Below are 13,283 nucleotides of genomic sequence, written 5' to 3' on the forward strand. Positions count from 1 at the left end.
TTAAAAACGTATTTCAAGTTTCATATTTCCTTTTACAAAATTCACGGACACTTGGGAAGAATCGGATATGAAAGTGGTATTAGATTTGTCCTCGTCTTTTGGGGTGGTGGATATGTCATGCGTTTTCGCTTCTTTCGCCGTTTTCGGTTTGGGTGGCTGCAATGCGTCTGACACCGCTTTCGTCTGCTCGTCGCTCGTCCGCTTGTAGCTTCTAATTGCTAGACTGGAGTGACCCGTTCTTTCTGCTATTAGCTGCTCGTCGAAATTTTGCCGGAACAGCGTGGTTGCCTGTGTAACCTGTTTAATTAAAATAAAATACAATGTATTAATATGAAAGTACAATAGCTTGTAACAGTCCACCTCATAGCAATTTAAAATATCAATATATTGTTATAGTACGTTCAATCGTTCAGCTTTTTTAAAACACGCCAAAGCCGTTTGCATTAAATCTTTATCGCGTGAAATGAATCCGACATATCGTGCCAGTGAATATAATATTTAAATGGTATTCCACCAAACAGTTTGCATGAAAAAATGGAGTTAACGAGTAGTGATTATTTTCGACATGAAGTTATGACTATTTCTCGTCAGCGGGGAAATCGAACATTGCATTACTAAAGTGCAAATTCTAATACGTACCTTTCCTGAATGCCCAGTATGATAACCTTTTATCCCAGCGAGATCAGTCATCTGCTTACTGTATCCCTGCAATGTATGAACACCAAGCTTTTGTGCAGAGAACTTTATTTCGCCATTCTTTGACTTCAGTGGTCTTCTATAGAATGGCCCGCTGTTTGGGATATATGACAGATATGTCCGAAACAAGTTTACAACACAGCGCGAGTTTTCTGGTTGCGCGTAGTGTTTAATACTCTTAAATGTTTGCCCTGGTTTGCGGTAGAATCCTCCCTGGTTAGTTTTCGATGGTTTTCCCTGGAATACCATTTACTCCCCCATATCGTCGCTGTGCATGGTGAGTTGGTCTACCGTTAGTGTTGAATGTTCATCAGCGGCACGTAGTCCAAATATTTTACACATGTAAAAGTAGGTTGCATAACTCATGCCTAATGCGATATTTGTACCAAACGCGTGTGCCCATAGCTTTTCTTCATCATTTAGCGAAAATGGCTCGGCTTGTTTTTTTTTCGGATACCAATACCAGAGTGAGAGTGTCTTCATGACACCATCCAGCGTATTTCTGAAACCTAAGAAGTCGTGGTTGCCCTGGTCCATAAAATTTAGGTTAGGGCGGTTACAATCATCGCGCAGATAGCGGTAAATGGCACAGAACATTTGTCTTAATGAGTCTGGCGGATGCTGTTGGCCATCTTGTATCCGACTTTCAATGGCAAATGTACATAGCCAGAAATCAAATTCCTTCTGGACTAAATTTTCATCCAGAGACGGAACCAAATGATACACTTCTTCGTCAGATTTATCATACTCAACTTTAACATTACGTTGCTCTTTCCACTCATTCCATGTTTTGACGCCCCATTTTGTAGCGCTGCGAGTTGTCTTGGGTATGCGTGACTGCTGGTATTCGGTGACTTGTTTGCTGTCAACTGGAGGCAAAAAACGGAATTCTTTCTGAATATCGCTCAGTTTAAAGTCCTCGGCAGTAGTTTAAGCTGGACTATAGGGACGACCATGAGGGCGCTGTTCATACTCGGATGTGATGACGTCATACGGGGTGGGATGACGTCACAATGGGAGGCCGTGCATAGCTTAGCATAAATAATGATGTCACAATGGGAATTCGTGCATAAATTAACATAAATGAGGACCAATGCCGTAAAGGGGATAATTTGAATGAGGATGACGTCACAATGGGATATTGTGCATACATTTGCATACATAAAATTGATGTGAATACGAGGTCGTGTCGAGGTCATCGTGAATACATTTGCATAAATTACCATCAATTTTTTTAATTATTTTTTTTTAATTATTTTCAATTATTTTTTTTTTAATTGGACAGGCGTGGACGAAAGATTTTTCAGAATGTATTGTAGAGGGCGCTCACACACACACACACACACACACACACACACACACACACATACTTGTATTGCAATATGTTCCGAGGACTTCATTGGATTAACTTTTAATATAGTTGAATTAACTTTTAATATAGTTGCGATATGAACTCGATTAAAACGCGTTCCTATATAGGGTTGCGTTTTAATTGGAGTTTAATTAAACTCAATTACAATGCAATACAATGGAGAATTGCATTTTAATTAAGTTTAATTAAACAAGAGTTGAATATCCGGTGACTGAACATAGAAATGTTTGCGAAGCTTAGGTTTAGTATCGGGGTAAGGTATGGTACAATTATATTAATATTAATATAACGTGAACCATACCTTCCCCCGATACTAAACCTAAGCTACGCAAAACGTATTAATAATCGAATTAACTATTAATATAAATTATGTTTTCCGAGGACTATGAAAAAGGTCCTCGGAAGGTGTGTATGTCCTCGGAAGTAGGTATATATCTGTATTTTTGTCCTCGCAACATATAGCAATCCAAACACACACACACACACACACACACACACACACACTAATCAATACACGGCATTTTGAAAACTAACGGAGTTTATTGCACAAAAGAAGTAAACAAGAATGAAATATTGACATGGAGTATACATTCATGGCGTGGTTGAGTATTTTTTTTTAACGCCACGAAAAAAACATACGAAGTGAGTAAGGAAAATAGTTGCGTAGCGTATAAATGTTTAGCATGATTAAATATTTCTTAACACCTCGAAAAATACGTACATACATGTAAATGTGCGGCGTGGTTAAATTCATTTTTCACGTCACGAGAAATACGAGTACATAAACGATTCGATTAAATACACGGAAGAGTGAAAAGTCAATAATTATACAGTAAACAGTGAACAATAAAAATAATTCATTCTATATATACATATGTTGTTCATCGTTTATATTTTCTTACCTCATATTTGCTTTGTTTTGTTTGAGTAAATTATTTTTAACGACACGAAAAAATACGAGTACATAAACGATTCGATTAAAAACACAGAAAAGGGAAACGTCAATAATAGTAAACAGTGAACAATAAATAATAATTCATTCTATATATACATGTTCATTTTTACATTTCTTACATCCTTTCAATGAGTCAAGCAGTCTGTACATTTTTTTTTATTCCATCGCTCCAATCAGAATCGCTCATCTGTCATAGAAGAAAAAAAGAGAGAGAGAGAATAATATTAAAAACCAATAGTCACCCCGTAAAACTGCGGTAATAAACCCCGCTAAAATGCAAAGTATGCAAAATCGGTTGATCGACGTACAGTTTGTTTTTTTCAAAAATGGTGGACTGCGCTACGATGAGTTAAAATATATAATTACCTGATCGTTTCACAGAATAACTTTTGACATACATAATCATCACACGGAATGAGTTTACGGTGTAACGTAGCGATTTTCGTTTTTCCATTGGCGAAGAAGATATGTCCTCGCCTTCTTGACGAAGATTCAAAGGCGGTAGACCAAGTTTGACCTTCTGTGAAAGGTCATCTCATGGATATCTACACAACGAGTCATACATGACGTATTGGCTACACATTGCTTGAAATCAAAGTATTTGATGATTGTAGATCCACGTACGAGAAATCTCTTAAATTCTGTGACATGACTACCGTACGAGTCAAAATAGTCTTCGTGGTAAGGTATTTCAGACAGAAAGTGGCCCAATGCGTTCCACCCGCGAATATCAACGGTGTTTGATACGAGCGATGTGTATTATTCCGAAGCACTGTCCGTGAATGCCAGTTTGAACTCAATCACAAGATTAAGTGTGAGCGCATAGGATTATTTATAAATCGTTCGTCATAAGTGTTCCTAATGTGAAATAGACCTCCCACGTAGATGATAAACAACAGATGTTGGTGTATTTGTATATTTATGTTATCACACGCATACATAAAATTGATGTGAATACGAGGTCGTGTCGAGGTCATCGTGAATACATTTGCATAAATTACCATCAATTTTTTTTTTATTATTATTTTTTAATTGAATGTTTTAATTATTTTTTAATTGGACAGGCGTGCATAAATTACCATCAATTTTTTTTTTTTTTTGTTTTTTAATTGGATGTTTTAATTATTTTTAATTGGACAGGCGTGGACGAAAGATTTTCAGAATGTATCGTAGAGGGCGCTCACACACACACACACACACACACATGCACACTCTAATAAATACACGTCATTTTGAAAACTAACGGAGTTTATTACACAAAGAAGGGGAAATCTACTAATGAGTAAATAATCAAAAAGAATAGATTAAAAACTGAGTAATTGAAATTGAGTATATAGAAAGTATACATTTTGTTTTTGTTTTGTTTTTCCAATCAAAAGACCAATGAAAAAAAAAAATGAAAATATATTACTGCAAATACCTTCTAAAATTAAATAGCAAAGCAAGAAATTTCGCTAGCCTACTAGAGTTGGGAAAATATCCTCCCCCATAGCAACTAGATTGAAATATTGGATCAAAATAAATAATTCTAACTCAAACTCGCTAGTTCACGAAGCTCACAAACTTGGAATACATATTGACGAAAAGGGAAAAGACAACTGGGTAAAAGACATGAATCAAAGTAAATAGCAAACCAAGAAATTTGGCAAGCCTGCTAGAGTTGAGAAAATATCCTTGTAAAAGACATGAATCAGATTTTAGACAATTTGACTATGGAAAAAAAAATATTTTGGAATACACATAAATCTCAGGATGACAAAAAAGAAAATCATTGAAACATTGACAGGTAATTCGAACAATCCTTTAGAAATTCATAGCACAGAAACATTACGTGATGCAAATAAAAGTACACATCATAAAAACAAGTTACGAACCTACAGAAAATTAAAACAGAATTTGCATATAAAAAATATCTCACCACAATAAAAAATCTAAAACATAGTGCTGCGCTAAGGCGAAACTCGGAATAAAGGCTCATACCCTTCAAATGGAAAGGGGGTAGATATAATAACTTTATAGCTGAAGACTAAATTTGCCCAGTTTGTGACAGCTAGAAAATTGAGAACGAAAAACAACTTCTCAATTGTAATCTATACTTGGAGGAACGAAATAATCATGATTAAAATATTAAATACAATAAAATCAACTTTAGGACGGACGATGAACACCTAACAGATATACTAAGAAGTTAAAATGACAAAATAATCATTGAGCTAGGAAAATTCGTCTACATCTGTTTCAGCTTACGACAAGAAAAAAAACTAAAATACCAGATGCCTAAACCAACCACAAAATAATTTTGTTTTTCTTTACATTCAAATGTTTGTGATTGTATTATTGTTACACATTGCTTATTTTTGTTACTTTATTGTATATAATCTTATAGCTGAAGACTGAATTTGCTCAGTTTGTGACAACTAGAAAATTGAGAACGAAAAAAAATATCTTCTCATTTGTAATCTATACAATAAGAAACAAAAAAAATCATGATTAAAATATTAAATACAATAAAATCCACTTTAGGACAGATGATGAACACCTAACAGGTATACTAAAAAGTTAAAATGACAAAACAATCATTGAGCTAGGAACATTCGTCCACATCTGATTCAGGGCACGATAAGAAAAAAAAATCCTAAAATGCCAAATGCCTAAACCAACCACCAAATATTTTTTTTTTTTTTTTTTTGCTTTACATTCACTTGTTTGTGATTTTATTATTGTTACACTTTGCTGGTTTTTTGTTACTTCGTTGTATTTCCAACCAAGATCCCACGCATGAATACGGTTTCAATTTTAATTGTTATTGTGCAAATTAGATGGTTGGATATTGACATCATGGTCAGTTTACTACCTCAGTTATCACATCGTGCTTTGTAAATATTTGAAAAGCTCAGTGGTCACAGATAGCGTTGCAACACACGCACGCACTCTTTCGAAGGGGGAACTAGCCATGTTGTGTACGGCCGCAGTGAGTTGAATTGAAAAGCCCACTTCAAGTTGTGTACGTAGAGTAATAGATTATTATACATTATATTAGACATAATCATAATCGCAATCAAGAAGCAGATCTTTCCTCACCGATAAAATAGCTACTTATTGCTGACCCGTGTTTACCATGTTGTTAGGACAATTTGATTCATGGCATTATTCAGGAGTTATGGAACGCGATCAGACCCCATTACAATATCACACGTCGTGCGTTACTTCAATAATAAAACCCAGCTGATTTGAAGACTATATAGTTGTGTCTTCAATTATTATTTCAAAGGCGAATATCTTTCACGTATACACTTATAAACATTACAAACGGTAACATCGGTGTAAAAGTATTTATTTCGAGAGCAAGTCAACACTGTTCATAATGAAAGAATCGACAAAAATGGCAAAATAAAAGAAATATCTAATCATTCGAACTACAACGTGCATACATACATACAGTATTTTGAGGATCGTCGATTGATATTACGCCATATTGCAAGTGATACTATTATGAATGAAAGTGTTGACGAAATGTAATGTGCACGCACGCATTCCTCGTCCACCGGTGCCCCAGTCACTTCAAACAGTCGATTTACGAGAGTGTAAACAATGCGGTCAGGATATTATACATGTAATTGTATAGTGGAATCTGTCTAATGGATAAGCGAGTGCTCTCTGTACATCTTGTGAATAATCAAAACTTAGCGCATTTTATTTAACATGAATTAGCATACAACGTTTATGGTATGCGTACGTGCTTACCGTCAAAGAACGAACTACGCAACATCTCTATAATATTAAACAATGTCATCCATTCTCTCCAGTATAACTAATTATTTTAAATTATTGGTGTCCCACTTTTCGACAGTCACCCTTTATGAAATCGTTGATGACCGACATGTCGTCACATCAGTTTAACGTGGAAATACACTCTTGGTCAATCCCAAGTAAAACAGCATTTGATTGAGGGATCAAATAAGCAGTAAGTTTTGGAGTGAAAACAAGAAGTACATGTATATCGCAAAAATCCGTTTATCTGTGTGTACGAATTATTCAGAACGTGGTCAATCGAATCATGAATGATGGGCGGGGTATTGATTGGTAAAAACATAATCGAGTATAATTTATAAGCGGAGTCTGAATTTGTCAATGGTATACGTATAGTATACGTATAGTATATTATATGTACAGTGATTCAGTAGTTTGATGGTAAAAAAATAGTAAATTTAATATTAAAATATGTATAATTTCGAAATTTGGATAATATGGAGATGTCTAGTAATGCTGTTCTGATTTTTTTGGGTGAGACACAAATTCAATGGACTGATCATTATTAATTAATTAATGCATGAATACCTACTCAATGATTTTCAAATCGGAAAACCAATTCATTCATAAAAATGTGTTCTATCGACAGTTTCCAATCGTAAAGTAATTAACAGATATACTAAAATTATGTCCTTCATCTTGTGGGTAGAAATGTCGTGTTCATGTCCACATGTTCTTGCAAGGAGCGTAGTTTAAGTATTATGTCAGGATTGTTCTTGTTAGAATTTGAGTCCACGAATTCATCAATCGGTTGTTTTGCTGAGGCGTACAGTCTCTGAATCGATGTCTCGATGATGATCGGCTAGATGTCCCGTTTCAAAGTATTCAATTTGGCGAGCTAGTAACTTCCATTGTTTCTCTGTAGCGAAGCCTGTTACCTCAATGGTTAATTTTTTTCGTCGTTGATCGTTGATCGTGGAAATTCGAATCTGGTGGTGAGGTTAGTTGAGTGATTTCTTTTGCCAGGCTGTGAAGGATGTCATCGTAATTTGTGAAGAATCATAGTGCTTCATTTAATTTGGTTTCCAGCCATTGGAAGAGAAATTCGTTTTTTGAAGCATCCGCTATGGCTTTCAGTGTTTCAAGACTGGTTCTGTCGTTTAAATGGGTCAACACTAAAAAAGCGAAATATTGAATATGGTTGTATTTAATACATTCTGTTGCGCATTCAAGCGGGGTCAGCCCCTTGTCATTTGACCATTCAAATGTAATGTTCGTTCTTGCCTCTTCTAGAATTTCGAAATCGTGGATATTCGAAATCATGTTTAAAAAAACGACGAATGATAGTTTGCTGAGTACTGCCATTTCATTAGTGAAGAGAGAATGAACTGAATAGTCTTGATTTTCAGTCGGTTTTCCAGTCGTTGTAAAATAAACCTTCAAAAATGATACAAAAACGATCAGAGTAACTGAATGGTGTCAGGTCAGGAATCTTTAGCGCGTATGTGAAGACACTAAATAACTACGCAAGACGTTACTGTGATGAGAAAAGTGATGAGAAGGAAGCGCTAATCCAAATTAACGCTAATCCAAATTAACGCTACTGTAATGAGTAAATCAATTGTAGCACTTGGATGGTAGCTGTGGAATGCCATTACACTCTGTGGGGGTGTGCCTTTTCAGAAAAGTGAATTGGTGATGGACAAGAACCATACTGATTCACGTTGACCGAATCAAGTTGACCCCGTGTTTCCAGTCCTGTTATCATTATCCCATACACGCAGGTATAGGGGTAATGCTTTCAACTTGAAACCCTATCCCTCAGGCTGTTTGCGAGTGTTCATGTTTTAGATAACATAAATATACAAATACACCAACATCTGTTGTTTATCATCTACGTGGGAGGTCTATTTCACATTAGGAACACTTATGACGAACGATTTATAAATAATCCTATGCGCTCACACTTAATCTTGTGATTGAGTTCAAACTGGCATTCACGGACAGTGCTTCGGAATAATACACATCGCTCGTATCAAACACCGTTGATATTCGCGGGTGGAACGCATTGGGCCACTTTCTGTCTGAAATACCTTACCACGAAGACTATCTTGACTCGTACGGTAGTCATGTCACAGAATTTAAGAGATTTCTCGTACGTGGATTTACAATCATCACATACTTTGATTTCAAGCAATGTGTAGACAATACGTCATGTATGACTCGTTGTGTAGATATCCATGAGATGACCTTTCACAGAAGGTCAAACTTGGTCTACCGCCTTTGAATCTTCGGCAAGAAGGCGAGGACATATCTTCTTCGCCAAGGGAAAAACGAAAATCGCTACGTTACACCGTAAACTCATTCCGTGTGATGATTATGTATGTCAAAAGTTATTCTGTGAAACGATCAGGTAATTATATATTTTAACTCATCGTAGCGTAGTCCACCATTTTTGAAAAAAAAAAACTGTACGTCGATCAACCGATTTTGCATACTTTGCATTTTAGCGGGGTTTATTACCGCAGTTTTACTATTGGTTTTTAATATTATTCTCTCTCTCTCTTTTTTTCTTCTACGACAGATGAGCGATTCTGATTGTAGCGATGGAATAAAAAAAAATGTACAGACTGCTTGACTCATTGAAAGGATGTAAGAAATGTAAAAATGAACATGTATATATAGAATGAATTATTATTTATTGTTCACTGTTTACTATTATTGACGTTTCCCTTTTCTGTGTTTTTAATCGAATCGTTTATGTACTCGTATTTTTTCGTGTCATTAAAAATAATTTACTCAAACAAAACAAAGCAAATATGAGGTAAGAAAATATAAACGATGAACAACATATGTATATATAGAATGAATTATTTTTATTGTTCACTGTTTACTGTATAATTATTGACTTTTCACTCTTCCGTGTATTTAATCGAATCGTTTATGTACTCGTATTTCTCGTGACGTGAAAAATGAATTTAACCACGCCGCACATTTACATGTATGTACGTATTTTTCGAGGTGTTAAGAAGTATTTAATCATGCTAAACATTTATACGCTACGCAACTATTTTCCTTACTCACATCGTATGTTTTTTTCGTGGCGTTAAAAAAAAAACTCAACCACGCCATGAATGTATACTCCATGTCAATATTTCATTCTTGTTTACTTCTTTTGTGCAATAAACTCCGTTAGTTTTCAAAATGCCGTGTATTGATTAGTGTGTGTGTGTGTGTGTGTGTGAGCGCCCTCTACAACACATTCTGAAAAATCTTTCGTCCACGCCTGTCCAATTAAAAAAAAAATAATTAAAAATAATTAAAAATAATTAAAAATAATTAAAAATAATTAAAAAAAATAATTAAAAAAATTGATGGTAATTTATGCAAATGTATTCACGATGACCTCGACACGACCTCGTATTCACATCAATTTTATGTATGCAAATGTATGCACAATATCCCATTGTGACGTCATCCTCTTTCAAATGATCCCCTTTACGGCATTGGTCCTCATTTATGTTAATTTATGCACGAATTCCCATTGTGACGTCATTATTTATGCTAAGCTATGCACGGCCTTCCATTGCGACGTCATCCCACCCCGTATGACGTCATCACATCCGAGTATGAACAGCGCCCTCATGGTCGTCCCTATAGTCCAGCTTAAACTACTCTCGGCGTCGTCCACATCAATTTGAAACAACCAGTTTTCCAAATCCCAGTCAATTTCCGGAGCAGCAAATTCTTGAGCGGACATGATTCTGGCGGATCTCCGGAGTTCACCCAACAACGTGCTACACTGTTCTCACAAATGAGCACCAAATTCACGTGATCGAATGTTTTTTATGCAATTCTACGTGGTCCAATCAGTTTTGGTTATTGTAATACAATAAAGTCCACTGTTGGTGGATTCTATTGTTAAACTAAACAAACTCTGCTGAGTAAATGCCGATTGGCTAGAGCTTTTCAAAACATCTGTTATAGCCAATGAGCACGGCTGATAATTGCGGTTGACTACACCTGGTTTAGAATTGCGATTTACACAATAGCGCTGTATACATCCGCCATGACCACAGGATTTAAAATAAGCCGTGCAAAACTCGTCAAATTCGCAGTATAACTTCGTTATACTACCCCTCCTCGTAGATTAACGGGGAATAGCGGCTCCTTTTGGAGCCTCGGTCAGGTAAAAGTCCTCGACGCTGCGCGCCTCGGACTTTTACCAGACGGAGGCTCCAAAAGGAGCTGCTATTTCCCGTTACTCGTAGGGGTAGTATAACTATCAGATAATCAATATCAATGCCCATCGATATCTTGCTCCGAGCAGAAGAACCACACAACTCGATTTTGACCCCGAGTTTCTCATATTCTGACCACAGTTGCGCTAACACAAGTAATCAATGTAAGAACATTGGGCACGATGATGGGTTAATAGAACGTTATTTTGAGAAAACAAATCAAGTCACTTGGTTTTCCCCGTTTTGATGGGATATCAACGGCCATTTCCGTCTATGCTATATTACTAAATGACACAATGTCGTGGTTACATATAGCAGGTATGCGGTAAAGTACAACCAATGGATACGTTTTGATTGTAAATACTAATGTATACAATTGATGATAAGTAAAACCAAACAGTAGAGTATCGGCTGCGAGTTGAATCACGAGATGAGAAATTCCATTAACTAAATAGTATAGTTCTATCTTGTTTCTATCACACCATATTTGAAATACTATGGATATCTTAATAATAATCCAATGATATATCAATGCACACAATTGTCCACAAGTTCTAAATCATGATAAAGATACCCTTATGATATGTATGGTGCTCCCATTGTTGTAGGCAATGTTTTTATATGTCTGTTTGCATTCAAATACTCGGGCAGGGAGGGGGGTCAATGGGACACAGCGGCTAATAATGAACCATGCCCGAATGGCTCCGGCAGTGAGGCATTTGTTTTGACCTGTTATGATTTACAAATTATGAGGCCGAAGAAGCACCGCCATCATTTTGACTACTTGGTGAGCATTTGGTTGTAATTTGAATTCAAATTTTGATGGGTGACACAATTAAATCTTGTAAATTTAGGTTTACTTCCTGGCGGATGAACAGATGTGTAACCGATCCCATTGATGATAGTACGTTGTTGTCCATTCAGTTTGTATACTTAAATCTGTTATATTTTAAGTTTGTTGTTGAATTCAATTGGATCTTGTAACTAGTTTCAATGTTGTCAATGAATTTAACCTGAATTTTGAAACAAATGCATGTACACATGATTGGTATGACATGTGAAACATATGTTATGTTTGAGCACATTTTGAGGAAAATTATTCAACCACTCAAACGAGCTATGCCCGTAGACACTCATAAGTGGCAAGATCCGGTTTCAGAATCACCAAATGCCTGCATGATGATCATACAGTGACAAGTATGTCTATTTGAAATGATTAATTATAATATGAACACATTTGTATAACCAGTAGAATTGCAATTTGTGCAAGTTTATAATTTGTACACTTTTGAAAACAATTACTCAATGTTCACTACCATCGATTGAAGCTCTGTTTATTTTATGCAAAGCAACATTTTTTCCTTGGTCAAAGTTGACTGCAATTAATTTAGACATTCTTGGTATCGGCAAAGATATTTGATGGTATTGCCTGGCAAAAATAAAAGCAATAGGAAATGATACTAGTACACAAGAGAAAAGGATACATTTATATATTGCTGTGGACCTTATTTTACCTAGTTTGTCTCATGCATCAACTTCTACAATATACAATATACTGAACAAGGAGTAAGGGTACAAAATTCACGTAACAAATCATCGTGCGATAAAAAAATATCTGAAAAACCTTAGTCGATATTTGACTTGGGTGAACATTGGTATTGACTCATTGTTATAACAATGGCGTTAATAAGAAAAGGAGCTATCAAATTAAGCTTTGTTTAAGTTGTTGTAACTCCCAGTTACTACAAAAATTGTTCTGGTAAAACTTGTACGTGTAGACAAACTGTGAAATTTGAATCAAGGCGTCGTTACTAACTACTGGTTGTACATGAATTTTGAGCTAGGCTAAAGTGTTTTTTTGTCATGTATTCACTAATTTAAATAAATGTTGTCACAATGACACTGCACACTGTCCTTAAACAGAAAACAATTGAACAATTCTGTGAATCAGTCTCTAAACAGAGGCTACCTAACATTAAGTATGGTAGACAAGGAACATACCCTGTTAACGGATGAAAAACTATTCGCATTGCGTTATTATATGCCGAATCCGTCCAATATTCTTTGAAACCCAGTCTATCGCCAATCCATTAGCAATTAAAGTACCAGTGTATATCGGAGTGGTTGTATAACGTCACGATTCATGGACACCATGGGTTGAAGATACCGTCCACAAAAGAAGACGATTAGCATGATCATAATCTATAATCAATATACCAGAGTTTGATTGAGAAATTAGACCCAGTGATACCTCTGTTGACATCAGTGA

General features: G+C 35.8%; 1 pseudogene; it reads right to left on the reverse strand.

Annotated features, from left to right (window-relative positions):
- LOC102805560 (uncharacterized) lies at window positions 1–10,533 on the reverse strand (annotated as a pseudogene).
- Between the last annotated feature and the right edge of the window lie 2,750 nt (window positions 10,534–13,283).

This window comes from Saccoglossus kowalevskii, chromosome 12 (genome assembly GCF_978046115.1).
Source record: "Saccoglossus kowalevskii chromosome 12, keSacKowa6.1, whole genome shotgun sequence".
In the NCBI taxonomy this organism is placed as follows: Eukaryota; Metazoa; Hemichordata; class Enteropneusta; family Harrimaniidae; genus Saccoglossus; species Saccoglossus kowalevskii.